The sequence below is a fragment of the Cyprinodon tularosa genome, unplaced genomic scaffold, assembly GCF_016077235.1.
Source record: "Cyprinodon tularosa strain WSP-4 unplaced genomic scaffold, ASM1607723v1 ctg69, whole genome shotgun sequence".
Classification (NCBI taxonomy): domain Eukaryota; kingdom Metazoa; phylum Chordata; class Actinopteri; order Cyprinodontiformes; family Cyprinodontidae; genus Cyprinodon; species Cyprinodon tularosa.
The window spans coordinates 1,046,319-1,067,633 of record NW_024039440.1 but is presented as its reverse complement, the minus strand read 5'-3'; the positions used below and the strand labels follow the sequence as shown (position 1 = coordinate 1,067,633).

The 21,315-nt window shown below is 37.4% G+C and overlaps 1 protein-coding gene across 3 annotated transcripts in view; it reads right to left on the bottom strand.

Annotated features, from left to right (window-relative positions):
- Positions 1-20,915, bottom strand: part of LOC119771780 (arf-GAP with Rho-GAP domain, ANK repeat and PH domain-containing protein 1-like) — an 88,196-nt gene extending 67,281 nt beyond the window's left edge. For all 3 annotated transcript variants that reach the window (XM_038267913.1, XM_038267915.1, XM_038267914.1), the window contains exon 1: positions 20,766-20,915. The gene's annotated coding sequence lies outside the window, so the exon portion shown is untranslated. The remainder of the gene's footprint in view (positions 1-20,765) is intronic.
- Positions 20,916-21,315: the final 400 nt, after the last annotated feature.

The window sequence follows — 21,315 nt, the reverse complement described above, 5'->3', positions numbered from 1 at the left end:
TATCAATCTGAAACAATAGTAGTGTTCATATAGAGTAGTATTCATGACATAAATTGGTCACAACGGTTGGAACATGTTTCTTAGAAGTCCATAACTTCCTTATCATCTTATAATATTATGCGATACCTTATTATCCTGGTATCGTGTAACCCTAGTTTAATAAGATGTGAAGCATCAGTTGTAGAAAATAAATAACGTATGTCTGTGAATTTGGCACCTTTTTATCCATGCAGTGGATCCCATTGAATGTAAACCCCGGGATTGTTCTGGAACATCTGATGTTTATATTCGGATTTCAAGCGATCAAAATATGTCATGTTTGCAATTTGTTGAAGACGGTTTTAGATTAACATGCGTATTTCACCTGCATCTAGAATTTTAAACAGATTGTTTTGCCAAGAAGGGAATTGTTTATTTGCAATTTACGTCTAATAAAAGTCCTGTGTCTTCAGAAGAGTTTTTTCCCTCCTTCTTCAAACGGACAGTTTGTCCTTTTAAATAAAGCAGAAGTTTGACTATATCTGTAATCTGCTCATTTATTATCAGCTTGCTTATTTTTATTTATGTGCTCAGTCGGCTGGGAAAAAACATAAAAATGTTAAAGTACTGTAAAGTTAGAATAGGTTGCCATCACTTTAAAATACAACCTGGATGACGCATATTCACCACAGTAATAATTAGACTTTAAGGAAGCTGCGACAATGAATGTTTTTTTTTTCAAAGTTGTGCTGATAGGAGCTGGAAACCTTTCTTTAAATGTAAGAATTAAATTTACTGTATTGATTTGGAGACATATTGTCCTCTCAAACTGCCACAGAGAATACCTCTTCCCCTTTAATTTCTCTCAGTTAAAACAACAAAAAGGGAGAATAGTTTATTTTGTGTGGCATTTCAAAAGGAAATTTTCAATGTAGCCCTATAGGTTAACTGAGAGCCTTTCCCTTCTGTAAACCAACGCAAACCAAATGGTGGCAATGATCAACTGGGTTTCCAGAAATATTGTATTTGTAAAGAGGGTCTGTTGCAGACTGTTGCAATTACGGTATTGGTTGTAGAACGTCAAATTGTGGTAACAGATAATAAATGCTGTGATTGTAAGGATTCTCAATGAAGTTTTTTTTCCAAATTGAGGGCTGACAGCTCAGTCAGAGTGGCTTGTGATAAACAGGCAAGGTATAAGTCTCACTTTGTTGAAAGAGGAAGTTGAGTTAAAACCTTTACGGGGGCTCTCATTTTTATCAGCGTGTCTTCGGTTGAGAAGTCACACTGTAACGCCTACATTCCTTTTCCTGTGATACAAATAAGTCAGTCAAAATAAACTGATCTGCGCACATGTTCTATAAACTGTCTTCAATTTGTGACCAATCATTGCTTCTGGGTAGTCAACACTAAGTGTTTGGGCAATGCCACTAAAGAGCCCTATGAGAGGAAGTGTGAATGACACTAGCGCAAGCATACAAATGATCTGCTCACTGACTCACTAACTTCTCCTTACATCTCTACAACTCGTACTTGCTGGATTCTTTGCATTGAAAGCAGCTTTTTTTGCCACAGGGTCTTTTCTTCTGTGTTCTTCTGTGTTTTCTGTCTCTCTTTTCCTTTAGCAGGGGTTTTATTCATCTTCCCATGCAGTGAGTCCTGGCATATCAATGAAGTACATCATATCGAAATGTCATCTTGATTAACAGGCTTTCAGTGGCAGCTCCCACACTGCAAACAGCTTGGTAAAAACTACTAAATGCATTGCAACAAATGCATTTAGGGTTCCTTTAAAAGAATAAACAGAAAGATGATATGAAAAACTCACAGTCAAAAAGCAAACAAGTTTTGACCTGAGGGGAAACTGCTAGTTTCCTTATGCAGGGTTTCATCTCTATGCATACACCATTCTAAACTAAACGAGGGACTGAAAGACATTGGGATGTATTTGGAATTTCTTAAATGTTCACCCAGACGTTTAACTGTTAGAGCTTTTCCATCAAAGGGGCCCCACTTCTTATCCAGGACTGTTGCTAAGCCAGTTGTTTGTTAATATGTACCAAAACTATTTTTTTTGCTCACTTAATTAACTTTGGAGTAATTTGGACTCATATATTAAATAGGAAAAGGAAAGATTGATGATGTCAGGGACTATACATCTTTTTTTTTACACATAAATACTAAATTATACATAAATATACATGTTATGAATTTTACATAATGCTTAAATTAATTTTTTTTCTTCCTTGACTTGACTGTCTAAAAAAGTTATTAATGTATGTTTGATCCTCTGCAGGGTTTGTTTAGTCTTTTTGTGCAGGATAAGTTATATTATTCATCTCAGTATCACTATAGAGGTGAAACCAGCAGGAAGCTGTAAGTATTCAGTTTGACTGGCCGTCATTGGGTACTGGAAATGGATAGAAAAATAAAACTATCAAGTTAACTCTTTAGGTGTGGTAGTTGTTACTGTGAGAGGTGGAATTAAAATTAAAATATATTACCACTGCATCTTATTTTGGTCAGCAGTGGCTGCAGTCAATATAAAATGCAAAGCTCTGAGGGGATCGTGCTTTTTCTGTGGCAGCTCCTACAGTAAGCTGTGGAATGATCTGCCTCTGCACATAAGACAGGCCTCTTCTCTTGCTGTTTTTGAAGTCCCTTCTTAAGACTCATCTTTTTTCCTTGGCTTTTGGCACAATTTGAGAGGTTTTACTTTGTTTTATTCTCTTTGTATACTAATATGTATTTTACACTCTGTTTTTTTCTATTTTATAATTTTATTGTATTTTATGATTGTGTACAGAACTTTGGTCCTGTCCGGTGCATAAAGTGCTTCATAAATAAAGTTGGCATGGTATGGTAATATAGAGAGGCTACAATAAAAATACTGTGGGCAGATGTCTCGACCTGTGAGGGATTTCCCATGCCCCAGGTCAAATTATGCAGTGCAGAAGCAGTGCCCTACGTCTTGACCAACCTTTAGACCTTGTGCCTAAAAATATACAACAGGCAAATTATTTTAGTATGTACAAAAATAAAACGGAAACTGTTTAAATGTAACAGTGCTCCCCGGGCGCCATTGTACGGCGCCAGGGGAGCAGTGTGGGGTTAAGGGTCAGGAGCCCAGAGTGCAGGCTGTGGTAGTGGATTCCACTCCTACAATAAAAACTGAGGAATATATAACAGGGTCTGGCCAGTGGAAGGTGATTCTCAGAGAGCTTTTTGTGAAATTTGGCAAGACTTTTAAAAAAATACGTTTCAAAATGATGGAAGTGTGATAAGTCAGGTATGTACCTAATTGTCTCTCATCATTGTTCCACATTTGTTTTTTTTTTTTAAGCTCAAAAAGGTTAAATATTTTACTTTATCCGTTTTCTTTAGTCCTAAGCACTCATTAAAGTGTTTGTTAGAATTTTTTTATTGATTATCTATTTCTAAGTCTGCCCCACTTGCTATATAAGGCATCATGTGTTTCCAAAAGTAGTGAACCTGGCTGGTTTGCCTTGCGATTCATATTTAGAGATTTATATTTGTATTTTCCACAAGGCGGATGTATTTTACTTTGTCTATTTTCTTTTCTGACTCCAGACATTTTTATCAAATTGCTGCATAGGTCTTTTTATGTTTTGTTTGGTTAGTCAATAAAAATATCTTCTAAGTTAAAATGCATTTGTGTAAGATTAGTTATCACTTTTATCATGTATATGGAGAAAGACAAGCATTTATCTGGTGATCTTAACCAAGAAGTTTGCATTTTAAGGACAAAACAGAGCTAAACCCAAATCAAATATATGAATACATTTGAGCTCTTCTTATTTCTTATAGAATCTGTGGTATGCTAACATACATTATAAAAAAAAACTTTCCGTAAAAGTTCAAAAAATATCCACTGGACTTGGTTTCCAAGATTTGAAGACGTTTCGCCACCTCTCCAGGAAGCTTTCTCAATTCAAATGTTTGCCTCCTGTAATACCTGAAAACTGTCTATGATTGTTAAGGGTCGGTCGTTAAGGAGGTATTGTTCACCGGCTGGAGCGGGTAGGTGCTTCGTTCCTCTGTGATGGGGTGGGGGGTGTGGTGATATCTGGAAGGGATCATGTCTATGACTGAATTATATGTTTTTGGAAGCTGGAATCTGAGTCCACCACCTCTGTTTAAAGTTGGCTTTTCCCTCTTAACATAGATGGCTTCCTTCACGAACCTCTTAAACCACCTAGACTCAAACTCACTGCGGATCCAGACATTTGAATTCAGAAAGCTTCCTGGAGAGGTGGCAAAACGTCTTCAACTCTTGGAAACAAAGTCCAGTGGATATTTTTTGAACTTTTACAGAATGACTATGACCTGGATGACTGAGAATCTTCATCAGCAAAAAAAATAGGTATGTTATAAAAATAGATGATAATAGGAGAAAGTATCACAAAAGCACAGCGATAACCAGTATAAGAAGAAAAACATTTTTTTCAGTGTTTGTGTTAAAAAAAAAAAAAACAGTACATTTCATTTCCTTTCTAACGTTTCCCCTGCTAACGTGCTGACCACAGGCTATACGGACAGCGTCTCTTGCTCTTGGCTCACTGATACAACACAGTTCCTATTTCTGAATTGAGGAACTTCAAAACGGTTAACAAAATGAATTACAGCCCGATTGGTCTTCGGCAGTCATTTGGGAGTTACTCATAAACCGCACATGAACAGTCTGAAAATGATATTTGAGGACACGAGACATTTTATTCATTCAGCAGCTTTGACCAAGACTTTAGTCTTCACTTCAGCGATTTTTGTGTGGGTGTTGACTGTCAACCACACTGAGACATGTTTGGATCTTTATTTAAAAGGAGAAAAAAAAAGACAGATGTGAAATTGCTAGGCATCTGCAGTTCTTGCTAAATTGTCTGTTCTTGTTTTTTGTTTAAAACACGAAGCAGAAAACAATACGTGAAGCATTTAGTTCAAGTTATATTTCACTTTCACCACTTTTTCAAAAATGTCTATTTGATAAAGTACACTACTCCTTTAACGAGTATGAAAGGTTTCAATGTGTTGAATCTAGCGCATGTGAAGGTTTCGTTTTCTGTTTACAAAGCCTCTCAAATAAGCTTGACCACCTTTCTCATTGGGGGTTTTTCCTTTTCAGTCTTCCAGAGTCATTCTTCAAACTTTGACCAAGATCAGTTTGACTTGTATGCGTGCAAAGAAAGCCCTTTATTTTGGGGAAGTCAAAGCAAAGCAAGTTTCTGACAAACTTCAAAAAGAATGGATGTTCCATTAGGATCCGCTACAACTGTAAAGCTATCTTGAGTTTGTTACCGCTCTTAGTTACCTCCGCCAAAGAGTTTTTGTTTTTAGGAGAGTTTATATCTATGTTTGTCCGTCTGTGTACACAATACCTTAAGAGGTTATGTATGGATTTTAATTCAATTTTTACCAAAGGTGCAAATCAATCCAGGGTCTGAAATTATCTTTTTGAATCTCCGGCCAAGTGGACCGATGGAAGATAAAACTATTAACCGGCCAGGAAGAAAATAATAATAATTTACTCTTATATATTTTTAAGGAACATATTATTTCATTAAGGCATTATGTTAAATTCAAACAACATTACAGTAAAATTTAATGTAGTTTTATTAAATAAAGTTGTAATTTAGAATTTTATTACATTTAAAAACCATATAAAACCATTAAAAAAAAGGTTTCATTTGTTATATTTTCCATAAATAAAAGCATAGCCTTTCTTCCACTGGGGACACACATGGGCAAAACATTATTCTTATCTTTGTGTGTTTGTGATGATATAACCATCAGTGCACTAACAGTTGCTGTGGCATGGGTTGTTTTGATTGAGCCTGAGGCATGGTAATTCAGTGAAAGTGGCATTTATTGCGTTTATGTTCACAGATGCTCTCCAGTTTCATAGATTGACAGCCAGCGACAAATTAATTGTGTCTGTTCTCTTTAGCATCATCGTCATAAATAAACCAATCTCTCTCCTGCGAGTCTTCCTCCTCATCGGCATTGTGTTCCCTTCGAAGGCTTGGTTGCTCCGACTATATACCTCCACAGTTTGACTAAGGGCGCAGTTGTTGTAAAATGACAGGGTGTTGGGGTTGTGCTCTCTGTAAGCATATCGGTCTACTGGCGTGTGAGGAACAGACAGCAGAGGAACAAAGGGACAAAGGGGAGACCTGCAAAAATAAAAGCTGAAAGAAGGTGATTGAGGCACAACTGTGGTCCAAACATTTAATCGCTTTGTGGCAAATGGAGCTCTGCCAAACTAAAAATTTAGTCACGTTCGGCGAGTGTTAATTTTAGACCCTGCCTCAGTCCAAGGAACAATACATTAAATTTGGTAATAATCCATGGATGCAGGACTTTTTGTAAGGATTATTTAGGATTATTTGGCAGAACAAGCAGTTCCCCCCTAAACCAGAGAGTGGCAGAAGTGAGTATTGACAGCTTCAGCATCAGACTCACAAAAGTCCAGAAGTATTATACTGAAGATAAAAACAAAAACAAAGGAAAGATGAGCCATTCCTGCCTCGAAGTCTTGATCTGCTGATCAAACGAGAAAGCAGAACAAGCACCAGAGGCCGCAAGCACATGCTGTGCCTTATTTATAAACTTATGAAAGGATTTTAAGGAAATCATAATTGGAAGTCACAATATTGGGCAAATTTTGCTGCTTGGCGGAGGTCTGTGCTTTTTGAGTGCTTTTCGTTTTTTTGTTTGTTTGTTTCGGTGCCTTAAACCAAAGGTGTTGTAGTGGCTCACAATTTCATTGAAAACTACCCCACCAGTCTACTTAATTAGCCACATAGTACTAGAACCAGGCACCATATCTTACCTTATTGGTATTGTATTATTGCAACATTTCGACAAATCCATTAGCTGCACATCCATGATGTAAACTGGCTGTTAAACTGCAGCTTGAAACGCTTTGTTGGATTGAGATCCATTAATTATGAACTTACTGTATGAATTTTGCAGCTGAAATCAAAGCAGACAAAACAGAACAAAATTGTTCTCGTCTATTTTGGTGTTTGTGTGACAACTGCTAAAGTTGCTCTCTACCACTGAACCTATCAAAGTTCAAAGTATTATGCATTCAGAAATGGTATGCTGCATCCGTTGAATGATTTTTCAGCTAGTGTGAACATTCAGTTACCTAGAACCAGTTCATCCATTCTCCTCTGGCCTCTGATGTCAATCAGAAAGACTTGCCAATGACTGGATGTTACCTTTTAAACACTTATTTATAAATCACCAAGACGTTTGTGCATAAAAATCACAAAAAATTAGCAATTTTTAAAATATCAACAAGTCAGACAGCAATATAGTGTTCCGGCCATTCCCCGTTATTCTTCTCTTTGATCCTATGTATATTTTTTAAGTAAATCTAGGCCGAGCCATACAAGCAAACTTTAATTTTAACCTATGGAACTTATATTTACAAATGCATAACACAAAAGATGAGCTCAGTGGATATTTTATACACTACTTAACCAATAAAAAATGTTTCATTTGGATAGTAACTAGATAACAAACACCGATATGGCTATGCAGCTTTTCTGAGACCAATACCCACACAAACCCTCAACCTCCTGATAAATCGTAGTGGTTACCCACCACTAATACAACTTTTTCATACCCACAACAGACTTTCTTCTTCTTCTCATTAAATATTCAGTTTTTAATAAAATCCATTTTACTTCTTTGCATTGTTCAGCTCACCCCCACCTTTGTTCATCTCCCCCTCCCACCCACACTCTGGGAGCTGCCAGTAAACAGGCTCTCTGTGCTGCCTCCACAATGGATCGTTCTGTTGCCTGGGATAGAGGACGAGACTGACTAGAAGAAGGGAGCCATGGCTTGGGGGTGGTGGGGCTATCTGCCTCACACTCTAAAACAAGCACTAACATATTCATACTCTATGCAACACTTCCTGGTATTGCTATGAAATAGTATTTCATGTCTCAGATCCTTTTTAAAGGTCAATTGTGATGTTCTGCCTGCTGTTTATTCACTTCAGTTTTCTCATTAGCCTACAAGTTTAGATTTTATTGTGCTTGAGGATTTTTATACCTATCGTGTTACACCTTGTGAAAGAAACTGGTCTCCTTAACAAACCCTTAACTTCCAACAAGACTTGGGGTCTTTTTTCTTTCTCTGTGTCTCATGGCAAAAAAATCCAGAAGGCAGGGTCAAGCCATTACTCATACTAGGGCGGGTAGTCTAGAGAGTGTCAGTGTGGTTTTATCCAGCCACAAGAACCACTGCCTTTGTTTCATTTTAAAACACCACTGGTACTTTGCCCATAATATTTCTGGTTACTTTGAAATATGCTTTCATATGACTGCGAAAGGCAGATTTAGGACCTTCCTTATTGCTCTCAGTACTTCTGTATGTGTTTAAGGAAGTTCACAGTTTGGGTATATTAGGTCCAGCAGCGTTGCTAATAAAAGATTTGTCTGGCCCATCCAGGCGCTGAGATTTTGGTTAGTCCAAACATTTGACTAAAAATGTACATGTTCTTCACAAAATACAAACAAAATTCATCTTACTGTATTAGCTATGTTTAAGAACTTTTTTGTCCATGCAGCATCCTCATCCTTACACTATCAATAACTTATTGCAAGCAAAACAAGAGCAGAAAACCTAACAAACAGATCCTTGAGACATTCAATATTAATAAAGGGGATCACAGATTGATCAGACCACGAAAAGCTGGATACACATATTACAAATGCAAACATTTCATCGGAGCTAAAACATACATGTTCCAGTGAAAGTTTTCCGCATTTTGTCGCACTAGAACCACAAACATAATTTTTCTACAGTGACCTTATGCGACTGATGAACAAAAAGATATGGATGATTGTGCTATCAAAATCTCTTTTTTTCTATCTTTATAACAAATAAAAATCTGAAGTCGGGTAAACATCAGTTTTCCACTGTGGACAATACCATTTGTCGAACATAACACTAACTCCCTATGGCCAGCTATTACTCTATTTACACTACCTCTCTCAAACCGAACCGTTCAGAGTACGGCGATTAAACATCCCGCTAGCATGGTTCCTCATCTCCTACCGGCGGTCCATGATACTACAGCTCTCAAGGAGTGAATTACACAAACAAAAAAGGCAGCGCCCATAACATTCAGAAACTTATGTGCCTGGATAGCGTCCTACTCCCAAATTTCAATGACAGCCTTGGCTTTGGCATCATCCCAGGTCGCACCACGGTCTCTTGATGCCATTTATTATTAATAGTCTGAGAAGAAGTTTGTGTTGTGAACTAGTACTAAATTTAGCGGGTTTGGTTGTGTCTGGCACAGTCCACTTCAGTTGTATAGTATAAAGAAACGCTTTTTTCATTCTACATCACAATAACCAATATATTTGTGTTGCTGTAGCAAATAATATTACAATGTAAAAAAATGTGTAAGAGGTACAAACACTTTTGCAAGGCAAAATAAAAAAACAACCGTTTTATTAAACAGACAGAAACCCTTGACTGCCGTTGTTTGCATTTGTTTCACTTTAAATAAAAAAGAATGTCCTTTGTAAGGTCTTTGGCTGTAAAACGTCACAAATCGACCTAACATCAAGTAAATATTAGGCAGCTCTGTGCAAAAATTAACTTTAGATTTAAGTTCCTTAAACAGGAGACATTGATCCACCAAATAGCCAGATCTTTGTAAGAATTGCTCTTACTTTTTCTTCTGTATATTAATGCATTAGTAAAGGAAGTAAAGAAAAAACAACAGCAGAGAAAAGGAGCAGGGCTTCAACCAATCTAATGGGTCTCTTGGTTTCTGCCTTTTCTCTTCATAGCTAAAGACCCATTTCATATGAATCTCATCACACTAATGTGGGATCAGTCCTCTGCGTCACTTTCATTTAATCTGGATGAATCTGCTCTGAAACATGCTACAACTTCCTTCAAGGGGTTCTTTGTGAAGGTGGTGAATGTTTAATTTAAAGGCTCGGAGCTACTTTAATTTGAGAACGATACTTAGCTGACAAAAAAAAATAAAAATAAAAATCAAGAGACCAAAAACAAGTACTCATAAATAAAGAAATTAAAATAGTAATTGAAGATGAAATATTAAAACCTTCTAATAGAGGTGTTCAAAACACATTATGGGCATTATGGGTTTCAACATGTAAATAAGGGTTGCACCAAGTTACAAGTAAAACATGTAACTGGAACATTGTTGCACTAATCCCCCTTTGTCCTTACTCTACCCCGCAGCCCTCTATAACAGCCAATCTCAACCTCGGGGTCCCGACCCCGATTGGGGTTGCAGGTCGCCAAATCATTTTTGAAAAAAAATAAACAATTTGCTAAATTAATGTATCTTCTGACCAGACTTTAGGCAACTACCGGTTGCTCTCAAACATGCCTTATATTACTCAAAACCAGTTACTGTTGGCCATAACCAGGCTTCATTAAAATAACGGCAACAAACCTGTCCACTAAGGTAAGAGCATTTCAGAGAAAGCTGGAGCAGAAGGCTGTATGGGTGGATGCAGAAAATGTTGAAATATTTGAGGCCTTTATGAAGACTTATGACATAACTATTCAAACTATGAACTAGGAATTATTGCCTCTCACCTCAGGAGCCTGCTAGAAGGTTTTGATAAGTCCCCAAACTATGTTATGTTGAAAGAGTACAACTGGATATGCCAGTCTTTCACGACCTTCATCAGGCATCACCTGTCATCAGAGCTGCAGGACGTCCTGCTTGATCTCTCCTTTCATCACATATTACAGATTGCCAATTCTCTGCATGTACACTAGGAGTTCTGGTTGTCATAGCAGCAGAGTACGCAACACTGCGAGAAGCTGCAACTGCTATTGCGTTAGTTTCATAAGAATCTTTTTAGGGGTCTGAACTTTTAATTACCTACATTTGTTATTATTTTAGATTTCATTTGGTGACCTAAAGTAGCTGAAAGTAGAAAACAATTATTCTGAGTTCTGAAGGCAAGTACAGCTTAAGACAAACTGATCTCCACCGTTTAACAAGGTGATACAAAAAGTCTCAGTGCTTCTTTTGAAGATCTGAGGGCAGAAGAAGACAAATTGAACATATTTAAAAAAAAATTACTTTTGTGCAGATTTAAGACAAAGAAAACAACAGTTATTCTACTTGTAGAAAATGGACGATTGTTGTTGACAAATAGTTAGAAGTTGTGTTGCTTAATGTGGCTAACTGACTGAGCTGCAAGAGACTAAGCTGTTAGCTATTAAGCAAAGCTAGCCACGGAGCTAACCAGCTCTCTCCCTTTATATCATGGTCTTAGCTCACCAAAAACAGATCAATTCATTTTTATCTTCTATCAGGAAAAAGTTTATCGATCATTAGACAAACCATGACAGATGCTCCTGACTTAGCACAAGAACTCTGCATTATGCTATAGTCATTGCTGAGTTCAAATTCAGACGCCTCATCCTCCGAAGGCCAGAATAGTCGTCCGATTGTCTTATAGCCCGGAGTTATAGGCCCCCAATCGGATTGGAAGACTCCTCGATATGCAACCAACAAATACAGCCTTCTTTTTACTCTTTTTGAAGGATGGGTCCGGTGTATCCTATGTAGCCTTAGGTATCCCTTGATTCATTGCAACTCAGAGCAAGCTGGCTGCTCCGTGCTCAGAGGAAAAATGGAAATCCCGCCGAACAGTGGTGAATATTGTAAGTGCTGTTTAACATAATACAAGTACGTGAGTAGTTCCATCTGAAATGAATGAAAATGGTTGTTTTAAATGCTTATTGATTCAGATATGTGGTGGGTAATGTTTGGTTTATTGAAAGGTTTTATCTGCCCCTCTGCAAATGGGTTTTGCTGACATTTAAGCACTGATACTAATATCTCTGCAGTGTGGAAGCTATAAATATGATATTCATGACGACGGTACTGCTGCTGAAGCTCCTCAAAAATGTTACTAGCACCCAGAACAGTAGTGAGAAGTTCAGCATCAATTCTTTGGCTGCTTTGTGTGTCAACTGTTATGGTTGCTAGGCAACAGAGCCTACAGTTGGTGAAAGCCGGAGAAGGCTGGACCTGTTTGAATCCATAGCCAAAACTCTACTTATTTTCACAGGACACGGTCTACCTGGACTGGGTCCTTGGAGAATGCAGCCTCTGAAATCAAACACACCCCATTTATTCCTTCATTGTGGCAACGATTGGTTCATCATATAGTGTAACGTTACTGGCATGGGCAGGGCCCGATCAGATCTGATCACACAGGCAGATCGGGTACCTACACCATCACGTTAAATAGTGACAGAAAAACATGTTTTTTTCTTCTTTTAGCTCTTAAAAATGTAGATGTTTATTTTCTAGTGTGTTTTGTTAAAGTTCAGTACTATTATTGTACTATTTCGTTGAAATGAAAACAAAGTCTGCTTTATAAAAATGATGGGATGTAGCGACCATTGTTGGTCTGTTTAGAAAGTTAGCATCTTGATACCACTTAAAGTAAAAAAAAAAAAACATGTTTCAAAATAAGATGATAAAGAGACTAATAGCTAAAGTTGATTCATAAACTTGTCTGATTATGTAAATGTGACGTATGAGAATATTGATCGGGCATTGGGACAGGCAGTCATGAACCGTGGATGTTAAATTGGGGGTCAAAACTGCTCTAAAATATTATACTTCAGTTAACAGATTTAAAGTAGATTTTGCTGGTAAAAATGTAGTAAGAAAGGAGTGTTATTGGTCTAAATCTCAGCTGAAATTAAAATTCTGAAAGATAAGTAAATAAAAATTATGCAATTTTAGTCAAAAGTCTAGGCCTAAAATATTCTATCTGGAAGAAAGAAATAACTTGGTAAATGAGATTTATGAAGGTTAAAAAAAGAGCCACATAATAAACTTCATGGAACAAGAAAAGATCTTAAACCAGGGTTCTAAATTTATACTGATAAGCTTAGCTTTTCTATTTCTACAGTTCAAAGTCTTCTCAATGTGGTACAAGAGAAAGTCTGAAATTGACTTGGGTTTTCCTCCCTCTCCCCTCGCTGTTGCTTTATACTGCTACGCCTCCTCTTTGCTTACAGAGACCACATATTCGGCTCTTTGGAAAGCCATAGCATGGAAACAAAAGATGTTCTGACTGCATCGATAGAGTTTAAAAGCTAAAGCTGTGATCAGTATGTTTGCTAAGCAACTGACTGTAAGTTTTATCAGAGCAGAGAACCTGGCAAGCTAAGCAGCTAACACCAGCTTCTTATGCAGCTAGAGCTGTTCTACAAATACCAGAATAGCAAAAATGAAAAAATACTTTTTGTAATAAATGCACTTACTTAAATGTTCTTTATAAATGTAATAGCTCTTTAATTATCAACCTATCTTACATATATGTGGCTACCACTCGATTGCTATGCTGGACCCCGCCCCTTTAATCTATTTGTAAAACAGGAATATAATTTGAAAAAAAAGGATAACCCTGACTTTAAATTTCATCTCTCTATTTGTGACTATTATAATTTTTCACTTTCAAATTATGATTAGCAAGAAGAAACATATAATTTCAATGTTAGCAAAAAACGGTTGTTGCCAGGACAATAGTTAATCCCTTCTCCAAGCCCTTCACCCTCACATCAAGGACAATACCCACCATATAGAGCAGGAGTGCCAAATTCCAGTCTTTATGGGATGGTGTCCTGCAACTTTTAGACACGTTTCTGCTTTAACACTCCAGAAACAAATAATCAGATCATTAAGATGACCCTGGAGAACTTAACTGCATACCGAGGAGGTAATTCAATTAATTGATTCAGCTGTGATGGATCATGTGCACATTCAAGTTACAGTATTGGGCCCTCGAGAACATAAGTTTGGCACCTCTGTTATGTAGCATTTTAAAGAAACAAACCAAGACTTATTTATTGTTTTTTTTTTCAATATATGTAATGATAAATAAATAATTTTAAGCACTAGCATTAGGCTTGAATGTGCATGATAAGAGTACACAGTATGAATGCATTGCTCATTGGGACTAATAATGCTGGCATCATAAATAGATGAATTAGCAGACTGATTTTAAAAAGATCGACCGTCAGCATGCAAATCTACCAACAAATACAGCTGCTGCAGGAAACATTCAAAAAACTCCCATGTGCATCGTGGTACTTTTAAACTTCTCAGAAATTTTTGACCTATAATGAACACAAGGAAGTTCTGTTAATTTACGGATGATTTGCAGTGCAACTGCAGGTTTCTGAATGGTGGCTGTCTGGTTGTTCATCAAATAACCGGTTAAGCAATTTCTGGCAATATCCGTGTGGTAAGTACTGCATTTTAGATTGGGGTAAACCTATTACATCATGTTTTGACTAGATAGAAATTCCTAACATAGCATGGCTCGTTCATCACTCCAAGGTCCAGTAACCAGTGTTTTCCCTTCACATTTTCCTTGTTTCTATTAAGATGCTGTCGTCAAAGAGCTGCTGCAAAATACAGGCACACACAAAGGACTTGAGTCATGTCCCCATCAACAGACACACTGCTGCTTTCAGCCTACTTTCAATTAGGTGTGAATAGTGACTCAGTGCTGCCAGTACTGCCAAGCATCTGAACAATATAGTCTAGTGAACAACCGTGTGTGCGAGCAAATGCACTTGTCCCTCTCATTTGAGGCCACAAGGGGATGTTTCTAGTAGCAACTCGGCCTGACAAGCAGAACGCATGAGCACCAGAAATTAATCCATCGCAAGAAGAAGCGCATTCTGAATTTACTCTTGGTTCGTGTGACGGGTGTGTAGAAACTTGAGTACATCAACACATAATTATCCATCTTTAGCAGCTATGTTCACACACAGCTGGGCTAGATAGGGTGAGCCAAGTCCTGAAAGAAATTAGTTCCTGTAAAACAAGTTATGCTGCAACACGCAGCAGCTAATTTTATTTTTGCAAGTAGTATCAACTAAACAACTGGCCTTCCAGATGTTAATAATAGGCCTTCCTACGAAAATACCGTACTCTGGAGATATGGTTATTGCACTGACTAATCTTTAGACTCATATTCTGATATAATCTACACAACAAGCTCCCTGTTTGATACCGTCTCCCTCACCTCGTTACGCAGTGATTAAGGAGGAAGTAATTATGAAAGGCTTTGAAAGGGACAAGGAGGGGTTTGAAAGAACTCAAAAATAAAAGGGAGCAAGAATATGTTTTAAGAAATATCAAGAAATCAAGTTTTAAGCTTTTGCCAAATCATCATTTAGTGGAAGAGTTAGAAAAATACCCCACATTTATGTCCAAATAAGCCATAAAACCTGCAATTCTGCACAGTAGGGGTTTTCAATAGAACGAATGCCAGCCTTAGCCTTGCTTATCATGGTTTACAGTTGGAATGATTACCCCAATTCTCAGTGGGCTGATTGTGTTGATAATTAGGATTAAAAAAGTCTGTCAAAAGATAATTAAGCAGTTTACTTTAGCTTCTCCCTCAGGTGCAGTAACTTAGTTCCTGCCTAAAGCAGGGCTGCTTCTAGTCAGCTACAAAAGAAAGAAGCATTATTAACAAGTAGTGACAAAATATTTTCTTCACTTCCTGTAGTTTAACTACACGACTTTTGCACTTTTTTCAAATTTTGTTATGTAAAGGCCACAAACTTCTGTATTCTATTTGAGTTTTTTTTTTGTAATAGACCAACACAGTAGATATCATTTAAACAGCAGGGGGGAAAGGAAAAGAGATGCATGCTGTTCAAGATGTGAAAAACCTGAAAAGTGCGGCCTGAATTTCTATTCAGTACCTCCGACTGGATGTTTTGCATATCCCCGACTTTTAATGTGATGACAGCTGATGGTGTTTATGGGGTTTATCTTTAACACACTTCTTTTGTGCAAAAAAAGCTCAAGTTGACAAGATGGAGAGCATTTGCAAACATTAACAGCCAAAAAATTTTTTTTTCCCCTAACCCCAAAGGAAAACCACTTGCCTTCAAAGCAAAGCCACCTTTCCCCCTGTGAATGCCTCTCAATTCAGGATGTCACAGTACCACACCACTACTGAAGGCTGAACAAAGCAAAAAAAACAAACTAACAGATTTTCTCAACTTTGGCAACTGCTAAAAAAATAGTGACTGTTAACAGTGGAGATCAGCTGCCAAAGACACAACTATGAACCACAATCATTGTGCTCTGCCTCAAATCAGCCCATCCTGATCAGAGAAAGTGGTTGTTCGTTTACAGTGTGGGCGGCATGAGGTTAAGGTTGGAGCTTCCAGGAAGGTACTTTATTATCACCATGTTCCAAAACTGCTCGTTTTGACAGGACAGGAAGGGGTTGCCGAACTCATGAGGATTACTTAGACATGCATGATTCAGGCGAAATACAATTTGAAGAATGATTTTGATGAAAGAATATCATTATAATGAAGTTAAAAGCTTAAAAGTGTTAGTTTTGTATACTATAGGCCCTTGAAATCCATTATGAAGATCCACCTAATGGCAAATGGGGTCAGTGTTTCAAATTTTTGAATCAGATTTGCTAGAGCTGAGATACATCTATAGCATTGAGGTTAACCAATCTAAACCTTTCCATCGTCAGTCTGTATTACAATGGTTTTTGTTCTATAAGCATGAGAACCTCGGACATTTCCAGCCACCTTTCTATCAACTCTGGCCAACTTACCTATGTCTGTTAAAAAAATATATTCTCCACAACATGACACTGCCTTAACTATGGTTATCAGTGAAACTATGTCTTCATTGTAATGTAACAGGTAACTTACTATTCTAGAAAAAAAACAAAAAACATTTTGTGCATGATTGCTGTTCCCACAGCATGGATTCAGGCAGACGGCAAATGGGATCACTTTCTTTTAATGACTGACTTATTCTTGCCACTGAGGTAAGGTTTGTGGAATTGCATGGCCAATTTCCTGTTGACATATTCTCCAACTTCAGCTGTGGATCTTTGCAGTTCCTCAAGAGTTACTATAGGGTATTTGTTCTCTCATCAATGTTACTCTTTGCCTGCCTTGTCAGCTGAAATGGACAGAAATCTCTCTTCCCACTTTTTTTCCATTTTCAGATGATTATGTGAGTAGAGGGGTGCAAATGTCCTGAAAATATATGAATCAACATCAAATTGAAAAGGTATTGGAAATACAACAATGAGGCTGGAAAACACAAAAAATCAGACAAGGACATCAACACATGAAAAGAAAAGATGTTACAAGTTCCAAAAATAAATGCATGTTAATGCAAGCTGCAAACTAGCTCTGCGTAAGTGCACCAGGGCACTAAGAAAAGATGGACATCAACACCTGTGGGATGAACCAAAGACATTGCAATGAATTACTATCTATGGATAAATTTCTCCTCCTCATATATAAACCCTTAAATAACCAAGCTCCAGCTTATATCAGAGATCTGATATTCCTTATGTTCCTAACAGAGCACTTTGCTCTCAATCTGCAGGTCTACTAGTGGTTTCTACATTTCTAAAAGTAGAATTGGAAGGTAGGTCTTTTAGTTATCAGGCTCCTCTCCTGGGGAACCAAGTACCTGCTTTAGTCTGTAATGCAGGTTTACTTTTTAAGCCAAGCTTAAAACTTTAATTTTTGATAAATATTTTAGTTAAAATAGCTCAGGTTATGCTGAGATAGTTATGCTGCTATAGGCTTAGGCTGCTGGAAGACATAGAGACACATCTCTATTCTACCATTCTGCAGTATTTGTTAGTTTAACCCCTAACTTTACAGTATGTGCCCTCTTTCATTCTTTGAGATAAAAATGGCTCAGAGCTTGTCTGTTTAAGTGTTTTCCTTCCTAGAGCTATTTAATTATTATCTATTTATTGATTCTTCTATGATGCCAAAAGGTCACTTACATGACGCAGCATTTCCTAAAGGCACACCGCAGACTTTGTGACCTAAAGAGTTAGACACATTTTATTTTGTCATCTTGTATGCATAAGTGTAAACAAAAAGAAATTTCGTTAAGAACAGCTCTCTAGACAATTTCATTTTTTTTAAAGTGCAGCCTTGATAAGTTATAATGATTAGCTGATGTATATAAGTTATTTTAAATGATTCCTCAGGGCAACATACATCTCTTGACACTGTCAATGCTACGAGTGAGGCTCCCCTCTTGGAATAACGACTATGTAAGTTGGGAGAAGACGCACCATATTCTGCCAGCTCATGTGACCTGGAAGAACGTATCCCTTTACGGCCGCAGGCTCTTAAATCGTCATGGAGCTCAGGTTTTTGCTCTACTATTTTTCCGCCTGCCTGACTGCTGGTCATGGCTGAGGCAAGGAAAATGTTCAAACCTTCTGGGAGGCTAAAAAGGGAAAAGGTGTAAGGAATTGTGCGCGAGGAAAAACATGTTGATCTTGCAAAGGAGTTTGTTCAGTGACGCAGGCTGAAAGAAGAAGCCAGATGTAAAACCGATTCTCTTTTCTCAACTTTATTATTAGACTGGTGAGTTAACACTTTGCTCCTAGTATACAGTCATATATCTTTGTTATTATTATCTATGTTTAGTAGCAGCAAAATCTGGGCAGTAACAAGTCTAGCACTCCTAGTGGCCAAAAGTTACACTCTGTGCCTTTAACCTGTGGTTGATTTTGTCACACCAGGCTTGTGTTTGAGTGTCACCCTTCATTTTTGATTCCGTTTTCTGGTCTAATTTTTGTGTTTACAATACTAAATTTTGTGTGATAGTCTTATTTTGGTATTTGTTTACTTTTTGAATTTTCTGTGCACCAACCATGACATGTCTACAGCTTATCAAATGTTTTAAAACCCAACTAACTTCTCCGACCTGTTAGGTACACTATTGGTTTTCATCTCAGCTAGCCTCTGAGACCTTTAAAGAACAGCTGTATTAATACTGAGAATGAATGCCGACTCTATTAGCTGACCGCGGATGGAACTTCGTTTCACTAGATTTTATTTTGGCATATCAGTGTAAAGGGGACTTAAAATAAATACAGACCACATCTTACAGATGCTTATTTTAAAAACAATTTTGAAAACCTATTTATCATTTCCCCCTGTTTCATAATATACAAACGTTAAGCTGCTCTGTCACATATAATCAATTTAACTTTGTGGTTACCAAAGACAAAAAAAAAGGTTTATAGGGTATGGCTATTTGCATAGCACTCTAAATGCATGACTGACTTGCCCTTTAAGTACTCAACTGAGCAGGCATTTCATGCAAAATATATATATTTTTGTTTTTTGAAGCCCTTGTCACACCAAAATAATAGATATGTAGACTTTAAAACTCTACTACAAATAGCAGTATGTGTATCTTACAGAAACAGGATATAAAACCACTAGATTCCACAGATCTGAAGTACATCTGATAACACAGACAGCTCTTGATCACGGTTAATTAACTCTTTAAATGTTGTGCGTGTAAAAAAGAAAAAAGAAAAGCAGAAATGAGCTGATGGAAAGATCTTCAGCAGCATGCTGTGGTTAGGGGTGATGGGGTGAGGCGTAGCCAGAAAGTTTTTATAAGGGTGGCCAGGATAAAAACCAATGTACACTGAGGGGTGGCTGAAAGTGGATAGGCACCAGAACCTCAGGGTCAATCTACCCTGTTCCAAAAGGAAAATTAACGAGCAAAACATCCATATTTTTTTTTAATGAAGACAAACTATACTTTCCTACAGCCTTTGCTAACAAATAGACGCATATATTTAAACATTGGTGCTTTCTAGATAAAAGCTGGTTGAAATTCTTCTATTGTCATTACTTACCTACTTCACAATCCACAATCATTCTGCATAAAATTAATATTTACAAGTACTAATATCTATATAAATATATTACTTAAGTTTTTTATCAAAATAGTTATGTATCTATGATTTAACTGAAAATTCTTAATTGACTTGCAGAGACATATAATTCTCTCTTTACCCCATAAAACACAAAATATAGTTCTGAAAAGTGCAGGAATTATGTACCTATCATATTTAATGTTACTATATTGATGTGCATAATTAAGCACAGTGCTTTTTGTTGTCAAGTAAGTGTTACTATATGAAGAATTAAAATGTTTTAAATATTCCACTTGAGAGTTTACTGCTGCCACCGTCTGTATTAGAGGGAAAAAAATTGGTAAGGGTGGCCAATGTTTGGCTAAGACCCCTGGCCCCTCATCTAGCTCCGCCCCTGGTTATGGGGTGCATTATTCAGAGCTGGAGATGAAAGCTTATAAATTATAATACATCTTCCAACACACACACACACACACACACACACACACACACACACACACACACACACACACACACACACACACACACACACACACGTGTAATCGAACTTTTAAAAGTAAGAGCTAAACCGTCCACGCAATCAGATTAGGAATCCTGAATTCCTCTGGGGATATTCAGCCCCGGTCACACAGGCAGAAATACATAAAACAGGGGAGAACAGCCTGTTGCCTCCAGCAGCCCAAAACAAATCTTTTTTGGGTCAATAAAAGAGGGATAGTGTTTCTCCATCTGCCTTTATTAGGAGTTTATTGAAAGCAGAACTTAAACGAGCTGATTAAATGATTCGTGTGAGTTTTCTGCATAAAGTTCACCGCTAACGGCTCAGTCAGCCGTTCAGTGCCCCCAGGGTTACCTAGGCAACCGTGGATTTTTTTTTTTTTTTACTGGAAACCGCTCCGCTTTTATCCGCACTTTGTGGGGTTATTTTATAAAGAAAACAGCTCAATTTAAGAAACTTTTTTATAAAGAAAAACACAAAGAGCCCATCAATTATTGTTATCATCTTACCGTTTGAAGCGTTAACAGGTGTTTCCACTCTGTAATCTTATTGTGTTCTTTTGTCCTCCTCGGAATGGACTCAGCAGCCCCAAACAGTTCCTAACATTTTTCTCCCAGCGGAGCAGCAGCTCAGGCGACAGATCCACAGCGGTCTGACGGTAAGCTGCAGATACGGAAGTGTTCCACTTCCTGCCAGACCTTTCACAATAAGAGTGTCAGGTTTTGTTCTCCAGGTTTATAACTTTATTTTTTTTTACTTTTCCATTGCAGTTCATGCCAAGTATCAAAAACCTCTTGCGGTAAAAAGTATCAAACTTCCGTAAATTTATCATGTGACTGTTAGAAAACTTTGACGGCCCAGAGTATTGTCATCTTTTACTAGAAATATTGTTTTACATAACCGGGAAGTCCAAAACACAAGGCTATTTATAGCTATAAAAAACAATAAGCTGTGGGCAACAAACTATGTCAAAACTGGTTGTCATTATATATGCCATCTACATTATATCTGGATTTAAAGAGGTACAACTAAATCTGGAATAAAAAAAATCAACCATAG